Source organism: Corvus kubaryi, unplaced genomic scaffold (assembly GCF_017639235.1).
Source record: "Corvus kubaryi isolate FWS band 111438036 unplaced genomic scaffold, C.kubaryi_AGA036_p1.0 split1-37296, whole genome shotgun sequence".
Taxonomy (NCBI): domain Eukaryota; kingdom Metazoa; phylum Chordata; class Aves; order Passeriformes; family Corvidae; genus Corvus; species Corvus kubaryi.
The window spans coordinates 1951430-1968532 of NW_024582075.1; positions in this window are offsets into that span (position 1 = coordinate 1951430).

Consider the following 17103-nt stretch of genomic DNA (forward strand, 5'->3'; position numbering starts at 1 on the left):
ATCCCAGGGTAATGAACTTGCAACCTCTCATGAAAATAGGGCATTAGTATGCAGCAAGAATATCTCTGGAACAATAAATCCTGACTGAAAAAAAATAAACTTCTCATGCTGATACACCTGTCATAAAGATGAGAAGCATAAGATATCTGAGCTTGTTTTCTTTTTCAGCAGATTAAACACAGATCATTACTAAAGTTGATGGACAGATTTCCTGAGTGCAAAACTATTCCCAAGCAAGTAGCAACACTGGCCGCCTACCCAGTGCCCCCTAAGATAAAACTGTTTTCATCCCCAGCTGTTGAGGGCACGCACTTTGAATATGCTTAGAATGAAGCTTTAAGCATAAACTTTTGTGTTTTGTTTTTTTTTAATTAAAAACATTAAATCCAAGGAAACAATCCCAGTATGAGCCATTCTTCTTTCTTGGTTGCTTTAAGAAGATTTTGTTTAAAGCTGCGTTGGATTCTATTTGATGTTAAGGAAAGCCTATTCCTGAGGACAAGCTGAGTGGCAGGGTGGGGCATGGGAAGAATGCTGCTGTTTATGGATAAGTTTCAGCATCTCTGGTTCTTTTTTTTTTTCTTTTTTTTTAAGGACATAAAAATAGCTGAAAATTAGTGGACAATAAAGAGGAGTTTTGAATTACTACATAACCCTGAAATATTCTTCACATCCAGCCTTCGCTTACATTATCATGATCTCAGTGGAGTCAAATTTTCTTGCAATGTTCTGCTATTGACAAGAGAAAATTTAGGAAAAGGGACTCTTCCTGTACTGAATTTTAGACTGATGAATGCTCATAGATGCCAGAGTTATCCTGACTGCAGTGTCTCACCACAGAAAGTCCATGGAGTCCAGTTTTTTGAAAGCTGCAATATACATCAGTAATTACTTGTTATATGAGGTAGCAATTAAGCGTGTGTGTTTTCTTTATGTCAAGGTTTCATTTTTCCCCAGTGACATGTATTTTAGCATATCAGAGAAACGGCTGTGGCTGTGTAGCTGTTTCACAAGCTTGTGGCACAGGAATTCTGGATCTTGCTCCAGGGTGGTCTTCCTGCATAATCTTTACAGTCAAGGGTCATTCCTTGTCTAATGACAACTTCGACCTCTGCATGCCACAGTAACACAGTCATGCATCGTGGTGGGTTAGCTCTGGCTAGCAGCCAAACTCCCACCCAGCTGCTCACCACTCCCCTCCAGCAGGACAGGAGAAAAAGTAGGTTGAGAAAGTTCATGGGTTGGAGATAAAGATAGGAGGTTACTTACCAGTTCCTCTCATGGGAAAACATACTCGGGGAAAACAAATTTCTTTTATTTCCAATTAAAATAGATCCAAATGATGAGATACAAAGACAGTCAGAGAAACCACTCTCCTACCCTCCATTCCAAGGCCCACGTTGACTCCTTCACTCCTGACTCTATCCCACCCTGAGCTGCACAGCAGGGGCTGCAGTAAAGACACAGCAGTTGTCTCTCTGCTGCTTCTTCCTCCTCACACTGTTCCTGTGCTCCTGTGTGGGTCCTCTTCATGGACTCCAGTTCTTTAGGATAAACCTGTTCCAGCATGGGTTTTCCGTGGTATCCAGGGAATTTCTGCTCTGCCATGGAGGACCTCCTTCTGCTTGTCTGACCTTTGTTTTTACCTTGTTCTGCTTCTCACTCTTTTTGTTCTTTCCTTCTCACTCTTTTTGTTCTTTCCTTCTCTTTTTACGGTATTTTCTGCCCTTTTTAAAATAAGTGTTTCCAGACACACCAGCAGCATGGCTGAAGGGCTCAGCCGTGTCCTGTGATGGATCCACTGGAGCTGGCTTGAGCAGCTGTGGCCAGCATGGGGCAGCCCTGGTCTCCTCTTGCAGAGACCACTCCCAAACCTTGCTGTGGACACAGTACCAATATAGAGTATTGTATTTCCTAATTGTGCAAAGAAGTGCCTGCCATAATACTTGTTTTGCCGGATCACTGTGTGCTGTGACATTATGCAAGGCAAAGTGACAAAAATTAGTGATTGGAATGTGGTATTAGTGTTGAAGATTTGCAAAGATACCCTTTGCATTCTTTTTTTCCCAGCAAATTTCATTTCTCTGCATCCTACTCTCATCTTCCTGAAAACATTATGGAAAACATTACATCATAGATTGAACCAGGTGGGAAGATTAAACAGAAAGGAAATACTTTATCTACAGCAATTTAATCATTTAAACAAAGATTTTCAGTCAGTTGTCTGTCTGTGTGCTTGTGTAAAAGAAGAGAGGGATGAAAAAAGGGAAATGGGGAGTGAGAGCATGAAGAGAAAGAACTTGGACATGAAGAAGGGGACTTAAAGACATGCACACTCTAGACATTATGAGGCATTTCAAACAGCCTCAGATGCAGTTATCTATGGCAAAAAAACTCCCATGCATTGGTGCAGACTGAACTAGTCTGACAGTGTTCACCTGCCTGTAACTTAGCCAGTAAATCTGTATCATACAAGATCCCTCCACTTTTCTACTGGAGTCCCAAAGCTGGGAGGAACGTAGAGTTAAGATAAAAAGGATTAATGGAGTAATAACAGCATTTTAGGCATGGAAAGTGATTTGTGTGTCAGATCTTGGCAGAAAAAAGCAATCTGTTGAGGACAGTGGTGGTTAAAGCGTATTTGATCCAATCTCCCACAACACATTACAGAAAAATCAGCATCTGTTTAATATTACACCTATAACAAATTTTAAAGAAAGGAATTCTGAAGGTGACTACAGAAACCGCAGGTTTTAAAAGAAGTTCCAAACTCCTAGTGTCAGTAATCCTTCCTGTATCAGTGCTTTAATACTAAATAGCCTGAACTTTACACAAATTATGAGCACTAAAATGCAGTGTATCATATGGCCAAGAAAACAGAAAAATCTGCAATTGGGAAACTTCTGAAAGTTAAAAATTACATCTGCAATGTGAAGACATTGTGGCTGCACTAGATCCTGAAGTATGATGAAATAAACAAGGAAATGCTTTCACATTTAATTGCCTTTTTGAAGCACTTCAATGTTTTCAGAGGAAGAGGTTTCCAGTTGTCATGTATTTGATTCTAGGAGATATTTATTTTTTCTTGTCTCCTTTTTTCTTGCCTTTTCAGAACTCAATATTTCTCAAAACAGGAAAAGAGCAAAAAACACCTATAGGAGGAAATGAGAAAAATATATTTTTGAAAGAGAAAAAGAGGATATGTATAGCCAACATGTCTCAAGAATGGTACAGTCCTAAAGAAACTTCTCTGACAGTTTCCTGCTGACCTGTGATTTGTATGGGGCCACTCAATGTATATATAAAATAAAGTCTCTCCAGTTTTTAGTACTTATTAGCACACAAGGAGAGATGCAATGGATCAAGTACCAACTATTTTAAATCAGTTTTATAGAGTGCCTGCAGGTCAGGACAGGGTCAGATTGACTAAGCATTGAGAGGATGCTGTTTGAATTCTTCTAGAGTAGGAAAAGAATTTATATGGCTGTCAACCTTTTAAATTTCATATCAATAGAGTTGCTGTTTGTCTGTTTTGCCAGAATGTTTACAATCAAAATAATTTCTTTATTAAAATACAGTAATGATTCCTTGGGTTTTTTGTGCATTCAACTCCTGCTGAAACCATAACACAGAAATAATGTACATAGAAATAATTAAACTGCTAAGTAGTCGTTTTACTTAGCAACTGAATTACTGTCTATTGTATAGAACGGTCATGTAAGATTGGAAGGGAAGACCAAGGAGAGACCAACTTTCCTGGCAAAAACACAGTGTAGGCAAGATGACCCAGAAACCTGTTCAGCCAAATTCCCCAATCATGTGGGGGAATTAATAACTTTCCTGGGGAGACTAATCCAATGGCTTATAGTTCTCATTGTGAAAAACTTTCCTCTAGTGCCTAAACTGAATATCCCCAGGAATAACTTGTACCCATTGCCCCTCATCTTTTCCATGGGACTCCTTGTGGAAGGGGAGTCTCAATTTTCTTTGTAGGCACCCTTCAAATACTGGAACATGGCGATTAGGTTTTCCCTAGGTCTTTTCCCATCTGGCAGGCTTCCTGGCTCTTTGCGCCCCTTCTCTGGACTCTCTCCAGCCTATCCATGTCTTTTGTTTTGTATGACGGGTCAAAACTGAACACAGTGTTCCAGGGGTAGCCTTACAAGTGCTGAGCAGAGTGAGGTAATGACTCCTCTATCTCTGCTGGTGATGTCCTTGTTGATGCAGCCTGGCATCCCCCTGGCTTTCTCTGCCATAGCAGGCCTGTTCACTGAGCCTGTCCAAGGACATCCAGGTCCCTTTCCACAGGGCTGCTCCTTAGCTGGGTAGATCCCAGTCCCTGCTGCACTCATGGATTATGTTTTCCCAGGTGCCAAACCTTACACTTGTATCTGTTGAACTCCATAAGGGTCTTGTTACCGCACTCTTCCAGCCTGTACAGATCTGGAGTGCTGTGTGCAGTTTTGGGCACCACAATACAGAAAAGACACTGAGCTCTTAGGGAGTGTCCAAAGGAGGGCACGAGGATGGTGAAGGGCCTTGAGGGGAAGCAGCATGAGGAATGGCTGAGGTCACTTGGTCTGTTCAGCCTGGAGAAGAAGAGACTGAGGGGAGACCTCACTGCAGTTACAACTTCCTTGTGAGGGGAAGAGGAGGGGCAGGCACTGATCTGGTCTTTCTGGCAACCAGTGACAGGACCTGAGGGAATGGCCTGAAGTTGTGTCAGGAGAGGTTTAGACTGGATATCAGGAAAAGGCTCTTCACCCAGAGGGTAGTTGGGCATTGAACAGGCTCCCCAGGGAAGTGGTCACAGCACCAGCCTGACAGAGTTCAAGAGGTGTTTGGACAATGCTCTCAGGCACATGGTGTGACTCTTGGGGTGTCCTGTGCAGGGCCAGGAGCTGGACTTTATGATCCTGATGGGTCCCTTCCAACTCAGCATGTTCTATGATTTTATGATTCCTGAGGGGTGGCTCTTTCTTCCGAAGTGTCTACATCCCCACTCAGTTTAGAATCATCAGCAAACTTTATCAAGGTACACCTTATCCCATTTTCTGGGTGGCTTACTGTCTTGGGGTGATTTTACAGAGCTATTAAACTGAGCATTGGACCCAGTATTGATCCCTGGGGGAACCCACTTGTGCCAGGATTCCAATTTTAAAAGGAACCATTTGCTACCACCCCCTTGGTGCATTCACACAGTTCCCCACCCACCACATGGACCTCTTGTCTAGGCCATAACCTATCAGTCCTCCTCTTGGAGGAGGCTGTGGCAAACTATGATTTATTCACTTGCTTTAGATGTAAGGTGACCTACTTTAATAAAAGCTGAGTATTTAATTTTTCTGTTTTTCCTGGTTTTGTCTGGTTTACCTGTTTTTCCCTTATGCAAGGAAAGAAGTGAAACTTAGCCATACACATACAGCATCATGTCCTGTCCTAAAATGAGGTTAATAATGACAGCTATGGACAAGACTGTGTGCTCCAACATTTCTTGCTTCATATTGCTTGCTGGAGGATTTTCCCATCTTATCCTTGTGGATCTAGTGACTCATCCTTGTACATCTAGCTGAAACAGGTGTGTTTTGCTTCACAAATAATAGTTCGGCTTTACTTTGACTCTATACTGCAATGATATTTGGGAATATTCTCTTCCTGTTAAATTAGGCAGTCAACTAAAGTAACTAGTGCTTTTGTTTGTAGTTTGGAAATGGTTTGTACTGACTAAAAGTCTGGAATGGCAGAGCCACCAGCTGTGGCATCCCTCATTGGCAAATTGTGGGAATCACAGTAGTATGAACCAATGGAGGAATCATGTCCATGAAGCTGGGACGAAGGTGGTAGAGGCTGATAGAATGGCTTAGCAGAGATGCACACTTGGGCTGTGCTATTGCAAAGAGTAGCCAGAGGAAAAAGAACTGATGGAAAAAAAAAATGCAATACCTTATGCCCCCAAAAAGATGAACAGTTCAGAACAAATTTGTATTTTGGATAACCACAACTGAGCCAAGAGCATAGGATCATCCTGATGAGAAATCACAGACCTTCAGATTGAATGGAGCTCCAAAAAAAAACTTGGTACCATTTACAGGTATAATTAAAGCTTTATGTAGAATTTTGTCTGGTTTCAACTATATAAAAATTCTTGAATTTAATTTAGACTGGGGACATTTCAAGATATAATTGTTTGAGAGTTAAAGACACTCTTCTGATAACTTATTAATTTGAATTGAATAAGTTGTATAGGTGAAGACTAAGTGAAATATAAATACTACCAGCATAAATATAGATACTATCAGCCTTGCAAAATTCTGTTTGTCTGCTTATACATGATAAGTAATTTGCTATTATATGCATGTTATTTTGATGTGAAAATAAGTTATAAATAGTTTTTTCATCAATGAGTATGATGCAAGTATAAAGGGGAATTTATGTGGGTGTAGTTACTCATTCACATTATCACTTGTCTTGCATGCCAAGGCTAACATCCTTTCTTTCTTGAACACTTCTAGACATATAATGGTTGCAAGTTATTTAAACCCTAATTCTCCCCTCAACTCACATAACATGCTGTACTTTAAACAGCACAGCACTTCCTACTTTTGTGATGGGCAACAGGGTTAGTTAGTTTAAAAGAAGGCTGTCACCCATGGAGCTTTGTTCACCGTATAGTGCAGTATCTTCTAGTAGTTACATCCACAGAGTCGGAGAGAGCTGACCATATGTTGCCCACCTTCTTGTGCACTACATTTAAGATACCGCTTTGCACCTATTCTCTTGTACTGTTTTAGCTAATCTTCAGCTCTCTGATTAAAATTGCTTTGCATTTATGGTTTCTTAAATACACTTAAAACAGTTTTTAACAGAAAAGTATTTGCACTCTTCAATCTCTAGTGGGCTTTCTGTTCTTAGTTAAATAAACACTTAGAAATGAGCCTAAAGTGCAAAATTCTGTTAAAAATATATTTTAGAAATATTGAAAATCTCTGCTTGAGTATTAATTTGGTGCTACAATTTGAAAAATCAAATTAGTTGATCTTACACATACATGTGGCCCTGGAGCTATGAGGAGAGTAGCAAAAATCATTCCTGAAGGGTGAAGGAATCCAGGAAGGCTGGGTGTGCTTTAAAAAGAAACTGTTAAATACTGAGAAACAGGCTGTCCAAATGTGTAGAAAGACAAGTTGTGGGGAGAAAAAGACCAGCTTGGTTAAACATAGAAGTTAGGATACCACTTAGGGGAAAAAGAGAATCTACCATGTCTGGAAGGGGGGGCCAGGTAGGAGAACTATAAGGATGTCCTGAGGTCATACAAGGAGAAGGTTAGAAGGGCCAAAACTCAACTAGAATTTGATTTGGAAGCTATGGTTAAGGATAACAATAAAGTTTCTATAAATACATTAGCAGAAAAGGAGGCTCAAGGAGAGTCTCCATCATTTGTTGATAGCAAAGTGTACTATAGGGACAGGGGATGAGGAAAAGGCAAAGGTGCTTAATGCCTTCTTTGCCTCAGTCTTTAGTATCAAAACCAGTTGTCCTCAAGATACCCAGCTCCCTGAGATGGAAATTGGTGATGGGGAGATCAGGGAAGCCTCCACAATCCAGGAGGAAATGGTAAGTGACCTGCTGTGCCTCCTGGAAGGAGGTTGTGGTGAGGTGGGGATCAGTCTCTCGTACTATGCCTGCAGTGAGAGGACCAGAAGAAATGGCCTTAAACTGAGACAAAGGAGATTCAGATTAGAGATCAGAAAAAAATCTTTCCCTGTTAAGGGGGTCAGGCACTGGAATAGGTTGCCCAGGGAGGTGATGCAATCACCATCCCTGGAGGTGTTTAAGAGGATCTGGTGCTGGGTGTACCCCTGGACAAACATGAAGATTACTGAAGGAAAGACAAAGTAACACATACTTTTCTAAGCATTTTCATGCATTAGGTCTCCTTCAGAGTCATGTAGTTTGTCATGGATTTGGATTGTTCTGAAGTATGTAGACACATAACAAATAATCTGCCTGTAACCCCTGCTGGAATAGCTCTTTATTTTCAATTTAAACTACAAGAGCCTCTCACCTTGAACTCAAAGACACTGATGTGCCTTAGATAACCACTCCCTCTACGTGGCGCATGATACAGCCTCTTTTGTACTCTGGCTACAGATCTACCTAGAAAAATGTAGGGTATGATTCCTTGTAGATAGTATGCTAATACTCACTGTGTATCTTTAGCTGTAGGACAGCCAAGAGTTCTAACCCCTTTTAGTGTTACCATGTTATATAAAAGCCAGATTCCAGGATGTGGACATTTCCACTAAAACCTACCAGAATGTCTGTTAAATCTGGCAGACAGATTATTTTGGGAGCACTATGAATTTATTTTAGACAAATTCTTTAGTCTAAACAGCCAGTTTAAAGTCACATCCCATCAGAAGTTAAAGACTTTTCTTACTCCTGGGAGGTCTTGGAACCACCAACATACCTCCTGGACAGTTTGGGATCTGAATGGAATTATCTTCAAATGTAGATTAATAAATAACATAGCTAAAGGAAAAGTGAAGTTTCAAGAATGTCCCAATATTTTGGCTTTCACAACAACACTGTGTCTGCATGTTTGTGAGAGTGTACGAATTTGTGAGATCCAAAACTGCTTAAATTATTGTAGATCTTCATGCAGAGCAAATACCTGGGGATTTGATAAATTTAAAATGCTGATTTTGCATTATAAAACACAGGGTCTTGTCATTCAAAGGAGGAAAATCTGGGATGACTCACTACCATGTAGACTCTACTATGTCTCAGTTACACCCCTAGGCTTGCTGATGTGACCCTTATGAAGCTGCCCTTGCAAGACACTTGGCTTGCTCACTGTCACACTTCCATTCCTGGGAGAGTCTTTCCTCAGGTGTGGGCCTTCAAAGTCTCTTTTACTACTTCAGCATTCTCATTTCACAGAAACAGGAGAGCAGGTCGGAGAATAACTTTCTCAATGAAATGTACTGTACATTTTATATATGCTACACGCATGCATAAAATACCCACAGACAAAAGAAATAAGTGTATAAATAAGGTAGTGTTGTGCCCTCTACATTACTCAGAAGTAGTAAATTCACAAGGTAATTATATGCTAGTGAGAAAAACCATTTTCGTGTAAACTTAGCAATGGTCATATTTTTGAGTACTAAAAAAATATCTCCCTATTCCCCTTCTCTGCACCAGTCATGACTTTTAATCTCTGTTGTTCCTCTGAAAACGTCAGCTTTCTCCTCTATGAAATGAAAGGTCCTATTCTAAAGAACAACCTCATCAAATTAAAACTTAGGAAACTTAACATTAAGAAAAATTATCTACTGCAAGGGTTGTGAAACACTTGAACAGACCCAGAAAGCAAGTGGAATCTTCATCCCTGGAGATACTCAGAACCTGCCTGGGTGCTGACCTGAGCAAGCTGCTGAAACCGGGCTTCATGTGTTTCATGAAGAAACATACACCTTTGCCCTCTGAGGAATCCCTGCCTGTAATGATCTATTATCTCACGACGGCTTCCTTTTGTTGCAAGTATTTAAGGCAGGATGTTACCAAAAGCTTTTTTTAGAAAAGATTCAAGAATTGTGTGCATGGCTGTAAGCAGGCATTGCAGACAGGTGCTGCAGCAGCACAGGGAGCAAAGAGCTCACAGGTCTGACTCCAGTGAAACCTCTTAGCCTGCTACCTGCACGCTGATGAGGAGTCGCTTGTGCTACCTGAAAAAAATGTGTTCATGAGTGATATATTCAACTGGCAAAGGCAAAAAATCTGTCCAGGGAGTGCTTAATGTTCCATTTTAGATATATTAAACCTGAAAAATTACCAGAGGAAACCAGGAGAGGGCAATGAGCACACAGAATATTGCTGATGGCTAGAAAGACCCAAGTTACTGAGTGGTATGCCATTTGTTTTCTTTTTTACCAAGGGATAAATATTTATTTGCACCATCACTGGTTCTGAAGAAGCTGCAGTTCTGGGGTTAAATACTACCGCATTACATCCAGTAGGTCTAAGGGTCTCTCAAAACAAAACAAAGGTTTTCTCATCCATCTTGCTAAAATAGAAAACAGTTCAGAATTGTTGCTGAGAATTTCCTCTTGCACTAAATGGAAGAATGTGTTTAACTGGAAAAATTCCCAGAATTAATGCCACAGAAATTTGCATTAGAAAACAACAAAAACACTCCACCCCAACAATCAGCATTTAGAAGTGGAAAACCCATTGAAAAAGATCTTGTTCTAAGAAATTGCTTTCACAACAGTCTTCACATGAATGCAGTCTTGAGTTGCTTCTTTCCCAGCACATGTTCTTTTTAAGAAACCTATTTAGTTCATTTTCATCTCTTTCAGGAGGTTTAACTTTTGGTGAACTCTGAAAAATCTGTGTGTTCATTAACAAAAGGAGGACAGCATTTGTTTGGTTTCCTCAGAAAAAAAATGCTTGATGCTCTATGTGTTGCTGTTAAGTCCACTGCAGACATAAACAACAATAAATTGTCCTGCTGGATTGAGCCATATAATTTTCTTAGTTTTCTTTGACAGGATACTCCCTTTAAGAAGACAGGGTAACTGTTAACTTCAAAGATGCTCTAATAAAAAAAAAAAAAGTTGCTTCAGCAGAAACAAAAATAACCCTCTCCAAAAGCAAATGAATAAGGTACATCATTATTCTCAGGTATAAACAAGTGCAGAGGTTTAAACTGGAGGTTTTTTATAGCTGAATTGGAAATATGTTCCACCAAAAAAAAAAAAAAATCCTTCAGAAGCTCGAGTCCTGATTTTTTATTTTTCAACCTTAGTAATTTAGGTGGCATGTGTTGGATTCTGTTTTTGTCCTAAAGGTATTGGTTTAATATTTTATAACATAATATTTAAAGTCCTGAGGAATTCAGAATACTTTCAGTATCCACGGGAGCAAACAAACACATATTGCCTGTATACCTAATAGTCTAGTGGTTTACTGCAGTGAGAAACTGCCCACCACATTTTATGGTTTAACCTCAATGCTTAGTTTTTTATGGGTTCAGATGAGTTGGGTTCATGCTTCTCCAGGATATTGTTTTCTCACACTTAACCTACACAGTTTGCTCACTGCTTGTCCTTCTGACATTTTAAATACCTGTTTATAAAAACATGATTGCATGGGATATGAATAACAACATGACCATTCTTCTGGTCACAGAAAATGACTGAATTAAATCTTACATTCTTCAAGAGGGCAAAATTTATTGTTTATGAGAGAATTACTTTTACAATTAGGGTGCTGCCACAGGGAGAAAAATAAAAATGAAGGCAGATTTGTCTCAATGGTAGTTTAAAACCTAGAGATAAGACATGCTCTCCCGATGCTACACAGTCACCAGTGATTCAAAAGAGCAGGAAAGAATGTACCAGTAATCTCTATATTTATTTTCAGGCTTTTTGGGAGAAGTACTTTTCAGTAAGGGTTTTATCACATAGAGGTGGAGGTGCAGCAGACAGTCATGGGTGCACAGGACTCAGTGGGACTGGACAGGCAAGACAGGACCACCTGGGCCACACTAACTGCAGTAGAAATCTCTCCCTTGTTTCAGGCCTCTGTTTGCTATGTTTTGACCCCAGAGAAAGGAATCTGGCCAGTTTCTGCAGGTATGGGATATAGTTTACCTGACATCTTTTAAACCTGGGCAAAAGCTGCAAAGCATGATGTTAGACTAAATAGGTGGAGCCCTGTGGTCCCCCAGTACCAGGCTTTTTTTGAGAAGTCCCTCCATCCAGTACGCCTCTTGACTACAATGTGGATCCTAAATGTAGTTTTAGAAACTCCAGCTATGATAATGTGTTCTGAACATAAATTTTGAATGGTGAAGGAATTTGAATTTTTCAAGCGATGCAATAACCATTCTGATCCCAGTGTTCAGCAAGCAAAAGCCATGTAACAAAAGAGAAGACTTAGCAATTTGTCCTAATTAATGTGTTTGATGACTCCTTGGGAAAAAGACATCAGACTGTGTTCAGGTGCATGGATACAAAAACTTCCCAAAATGCTTCCAGGGAGTAAGTGGATCTCTTCCTCCCTACCGACACTTACTAGTGGTTTGCTTAGCCCAGTATCACTCCATTATTTGGCAGGAAGAAAGCAAAGTTAGATAAATACATTTGCAGCCCAACAGAGGCTGCATCCAAAGCTGCTCCTTTACAGCAACTTGCCCCTTTCTCAGTTAGAAACCCAGGGAAACTCCAAAGACCAGATAATAGCAGGGGTCATTTCAGAAGGTGTTTCAAAGCTGCTGCAGCACTTCAGAACAACCCTGATCCTCCCTCATGAAGCAAGCAGCCAGGAGGGAAAAGTGAGGGACCTTATAAAGATGAGTGAACAAGAACAGTAAATAAAACTTTGCTTTCTTTTTCTTAGTTTTCTAGTCAATACTTTTCATGCTTAAAACATTTTCATTCATGCTTGTGTTAACAGATGTTTTCTTAGTACAGGTGCTGTCCTAAATGACAACTTCAGTGGAGGTGTTCAAATTATAAACAAGGCATAGTTTGGGGGGGTTTTTGTTTGTTTTGTTTTGTTTGTTTTGTTTTGTAGGGAAGGGAAAAAAGTATTGCATCAGCTGACTTTGGGATGTGGTGTGCTCTCTATCATTTGACCTCTTTAATCCAAGATTGTCTTTCTAAAAAAGGTATCTTAGCTCAGAGACTAATTATGATCTTTATGCAGAAATTACTGGGTGAAATTCCATTGCCTGTATTATGCATAACATCAGACTGTACAGGTCCTTCTTGGCTTTAAAATTCTGCAAATCCAAATTCTAACACATATAATCTTACTTACAGATTTCCCCAGGGATTTCTTTAACATAATGTTTTGTTTTCTTTCTGTCAACACTGCTCATTTACACTACTGCAACAGAGTTAACATGCTCTTCCTTGGTGTTGTGCAAAGATCAGTCATGGGAGAGATTTCTGTAATATGCTTTTGAATCTTTCATGATGTTCTGCAAACCAAAGTTGCTTCTTGATGTTTTTTGGTCTGGCAAATACTAACCTGCAAGAACAGTGCAGTAGTAATGGAAAGGCAAGTAGTAGTTTGAGAAATACAGTACCTTGCCCTTCTTAACTCAGGACTTTTAGATTGTACTCTGGTTTGACTTCCTATATGTTCAAGCTTTAATTAACCAAAGTTTTACAAAAGAATTGTGCTAGTAACCATTATAATTTTAATGAGGAGAAAGATCTAAAGCCAGACATACAATAGTTCTGGGCACTGCAATATAAGAATGGCATTGAGGTGTTAGAGAGGGTCCAAAGGAGGGCACGAAGATGGTGAAGGGCCTTGAGGAGAAGCCGTGTGAGGAGTGGCTGAGGTCACTTGGTCTGTTCAGCCTGGAGAGGAGGAGGCTGCAGTTCTGCATCTTCCTTGTGAGGAGAAGGAAGAGAGGCAGACACTGATCTCTTCTCTGTGGTGAGCAGTGACAGGACCCAAGGGAATGGCCTGAAGTTGTGTCAGGGAAGTTTAGGCTGGATATCAGGAAAAGGTTCTTCATCCCGAGGGTGACTGGGCACTGAACAGGCTCCTGAGGGAAGTGGTCAGAGCACCAAGTCTGTCGGAGTTGAAGAAACATTTGGTCAATACTCTCAGGCACATGGTGTGACTCTTGGAGCGTCCTGTGCAGAGCCAGGAGGTAGACTTGATGATCCTGATGGGTCCCTTCCAACTCAGCATATTCTGTGATTTTATGATTCTCTGAAATAAATGTGGAAAATACAACACCTGAAGGAATTTTCATTCTTTAAAAAGTCCATCACAGGACACATAAAAACATGTTAAATGCTCTACTCTCAGCTGAAAATTCTCACTCTGGTGTAACTCAATTAATTTTCACAAGAGTGTTCACTAGAACTCAGTATTATCCACAAATCTTTTAAAGGGAATCCAGACATACCGTATTCCTTTCGTGTCTGGGGGGGAAACATCTGCTTCTGGAACCATTCAGTAAACTTTATTCTCCTCAAGCAGCATCTTTGCTTCTTAAACTTGACAATGCTTAATCAGGTTCTGTCTTTCTACATGGTCTCTTCTGCTGATGTGATTCCTACAGCAGCCCTATAGCAGTTTCTGTAGTCTCTGCTCTTCATTACTCAAGAGGCCCATGACAGCGAGTAAAACAAAGTCAAGATTTTTGTATTCATTATTGATTCCTGGTGACTCTTTGGAAAAACTCTTTCTGGCTTCCTGAACAAAGACTTCACTGAAGCAGGCACAGAAACTTCCACTTGGAAAAGCAGAAAACCTTGGAGCAGGCACATCTCCCTACAGCCCTTTCAGACTGTTGTGCTGGAAGGTGTAGTCTGTCATACCACGACTGGTAAGACACCCCATTCTGCAGAACAGCTGCCCCTCTCCTGAGTTCCCCATAACAAAGGAGGGAGGTTATCAGAAGTATTAAATCTCCCAAAGGTTAGCATTGTGTGTGGGTTTTTTTGATGGTCTATGTAGATCCAGGAATTTGATTTTGTTCAAGCTATGCAGGGAAATTGTACTTGTTCCTAGAGACAATGTTATATAGATAAATGCATACAGAAAGTTTTGTTTAACAAGAGCAAGTACAGAAAGAAATTACCATGGTAAAACTAGACCAAAAGAAAAAGCACCATGGGTCTAACTGTATATTTATTGGGGAGGATAAATAAGGGGTCTAATTGTTCCTGGTTTTCCTCATCTCATGTCCTCACATCATGCTCCTGTGTCACCACACAGATAACTCATACAAACCCAGCCACTGTGTGAAACCACAGCTTTTCACCAGTGCTTTCCATGCTACAGAGAAATCAGTGTTGCACCAGACTCAAGGCTGTTGTCTGTGCACTCCCTCAGCCCATTGCCTGTCGTTTCGTGGGCTTGATTAGCAGTGTCAGACCAGTGCCTCACCTGAGGCTATCACACCACCCAGACATAACACAGGGAGACAAGTCAGCTGGAGAGATGGGGAAGGCAGGAGCCACCTGTCACTCAGTGTAGAGCTGGACGTACATACTTTTGAATAAAGTACCTCTTTTCACAGAAATTTCTGTTTGACTACATGACATCGAATGTTGAGATTATCTTGAATGCTTTGAAATGACACACATAAGAGCAGTTTAAATCAATTACTGTGTGAGGCTTCAACTCAGAATAAACCTAGCGAAATCAGGTTGGCCTACCATGACAGGTTCCGAGCTTGCCCGCAAAGAATGGTCTTCAATTAGGAGCTTCTTGAGTCTGTTCACTGTGAGGGAAAAAAAGTATTTAACATCAAGTTTATTTCAGCTCATTGAAGCCAAACGAGTTCTTTCTAAGTATACACTTTTCTTCTACTCTTAGTTGGTAAAGCAAATATTACAGTAATTGCCCTAATATACCTTCAACATATTTTTATAAACATTCCTTTCAAGCTAACTGCACAACGTAATGTTTTACTTCAAATACTTTCCCCAGTCACTAAGAATATCTAAAGTGAAATCTGATAATTACACGTGGATGAATATCGCAGGGGGTCCGATGCTGGTCAGCACCGGTGTTCCACGACCTTCCTAGAGAGAGCGTCCTGCAAGGAACAGCTCTTTGAGAGGCGACGGCAGGCTTCCCTGGGCAGCAGGTGATTTCAGCAAGTGTAGCAACTTCTCTGCTATAAGTGACTCCAGCTCTTGTGATTCAGCTCTTTGTGAAATCACCCAAGGCAAACTTGGGATAGAGAGACAGGAGCCTCGTATAGCAGTTCCACAGGGGTAGATTTTATTGTCCAGCAGCCTCTGTGAAGGGCAGGCCAGGGACAAGAACTCCCTCTAAGGGGCACAAACATGGGGCTTTTATGGGAAAGGCAGGGGGTGGGGTAGAAACCAAGTGGCCAACTGGGTACAGGCTATTACCATATAGAAACAAGGCATGCTGGGGGTGGTTCAGTTTCTCACCATGACCTTGAGGAAGGTTGCTCATCTCTGGGGAGAGTTTTTTTGCCCTCAGACCTCTCTCCTCCAAGGGAGTGCAGAGGGCTCTTGTGCCAAAGGCTCACAGCCCTCCACAGATGAAAACAGGGATTAGATTAGGAAGGTATTTCAAAAAGGATCTACTATAAAGCAGAATAGTAAAAGAGTTCATAATATTGTTATGTAAGACAAAATATTATGATGAAATTTAGACCAAAGGGAAAACCACCATGGGTGTTTTATTTGAGTCAGAATTGCTGAGTGTCAACTCTGTTCAATAACACGCACAGCTGCATGAGGGTTTTCACATGTTCTAAATGTCGCATTTGTTCAATGCAGCATTCTGTATTCAGGGCTGCTCTTCATATTGCAGCAGTGGCCAAAAGTAGTAGTCAGACTCAGTGCCCTACTGTGAGCACCACTGAGCTGACACATAGGAAGCCATGGTCCCTGCCCTGGGGATCTTACACCTGACTTGAGAAAGGACATAACAATTGGAAAAAAACAAGAGCAGCGAGGAGGAAAGATAACAGAACCAAGATCCTGTACTTGATAGGATGAGAATCTGAACAACAAACCACTTCTCAATAGGTTTAGTGTTCTCTTCATCTTATAAGGAAGGTAAATAAATAAAGTCAGTTTTTCCCAAGACTTACTCAATTATACACTACTTATTTCAATCTTCTTAAGTTAGTTTAATTAGTTAAGCCTGGACAAAAAAATGCTCAGAAGCCAAGAAATGTTCACCAGTCCAGACTATCACTTCAGGCAAACTGGCATATCTCTACTGTTATATGTAAGTTGGTTTGTTTTAGGGTTGGAATTATGTCTATTTTCACAGAATCATAGAATGGTTTAGATTGGAGGGGACCTTCAAAGATCATCTAGTTCCAACCACCCTGATATGAGCAGGGACACCTTCACTAAACCAGGTTGCTCCAAGCCGATCCAATCTGGCCTTGAACCCTTCCAGCGATGGGGCATCCACAGCTTCTCTGGGCAACCTCTTTCCATGTCATACCACCAGCATTGTAAAAAAAATTCTTGCCTGTATCTAACCTAAATCTACCTGCTTTAACTTTAAAAATGTTCCTTCTTGTTCTGTCACTACAGGCTTCAGTAAAAAGTCTCCCTCCATCTT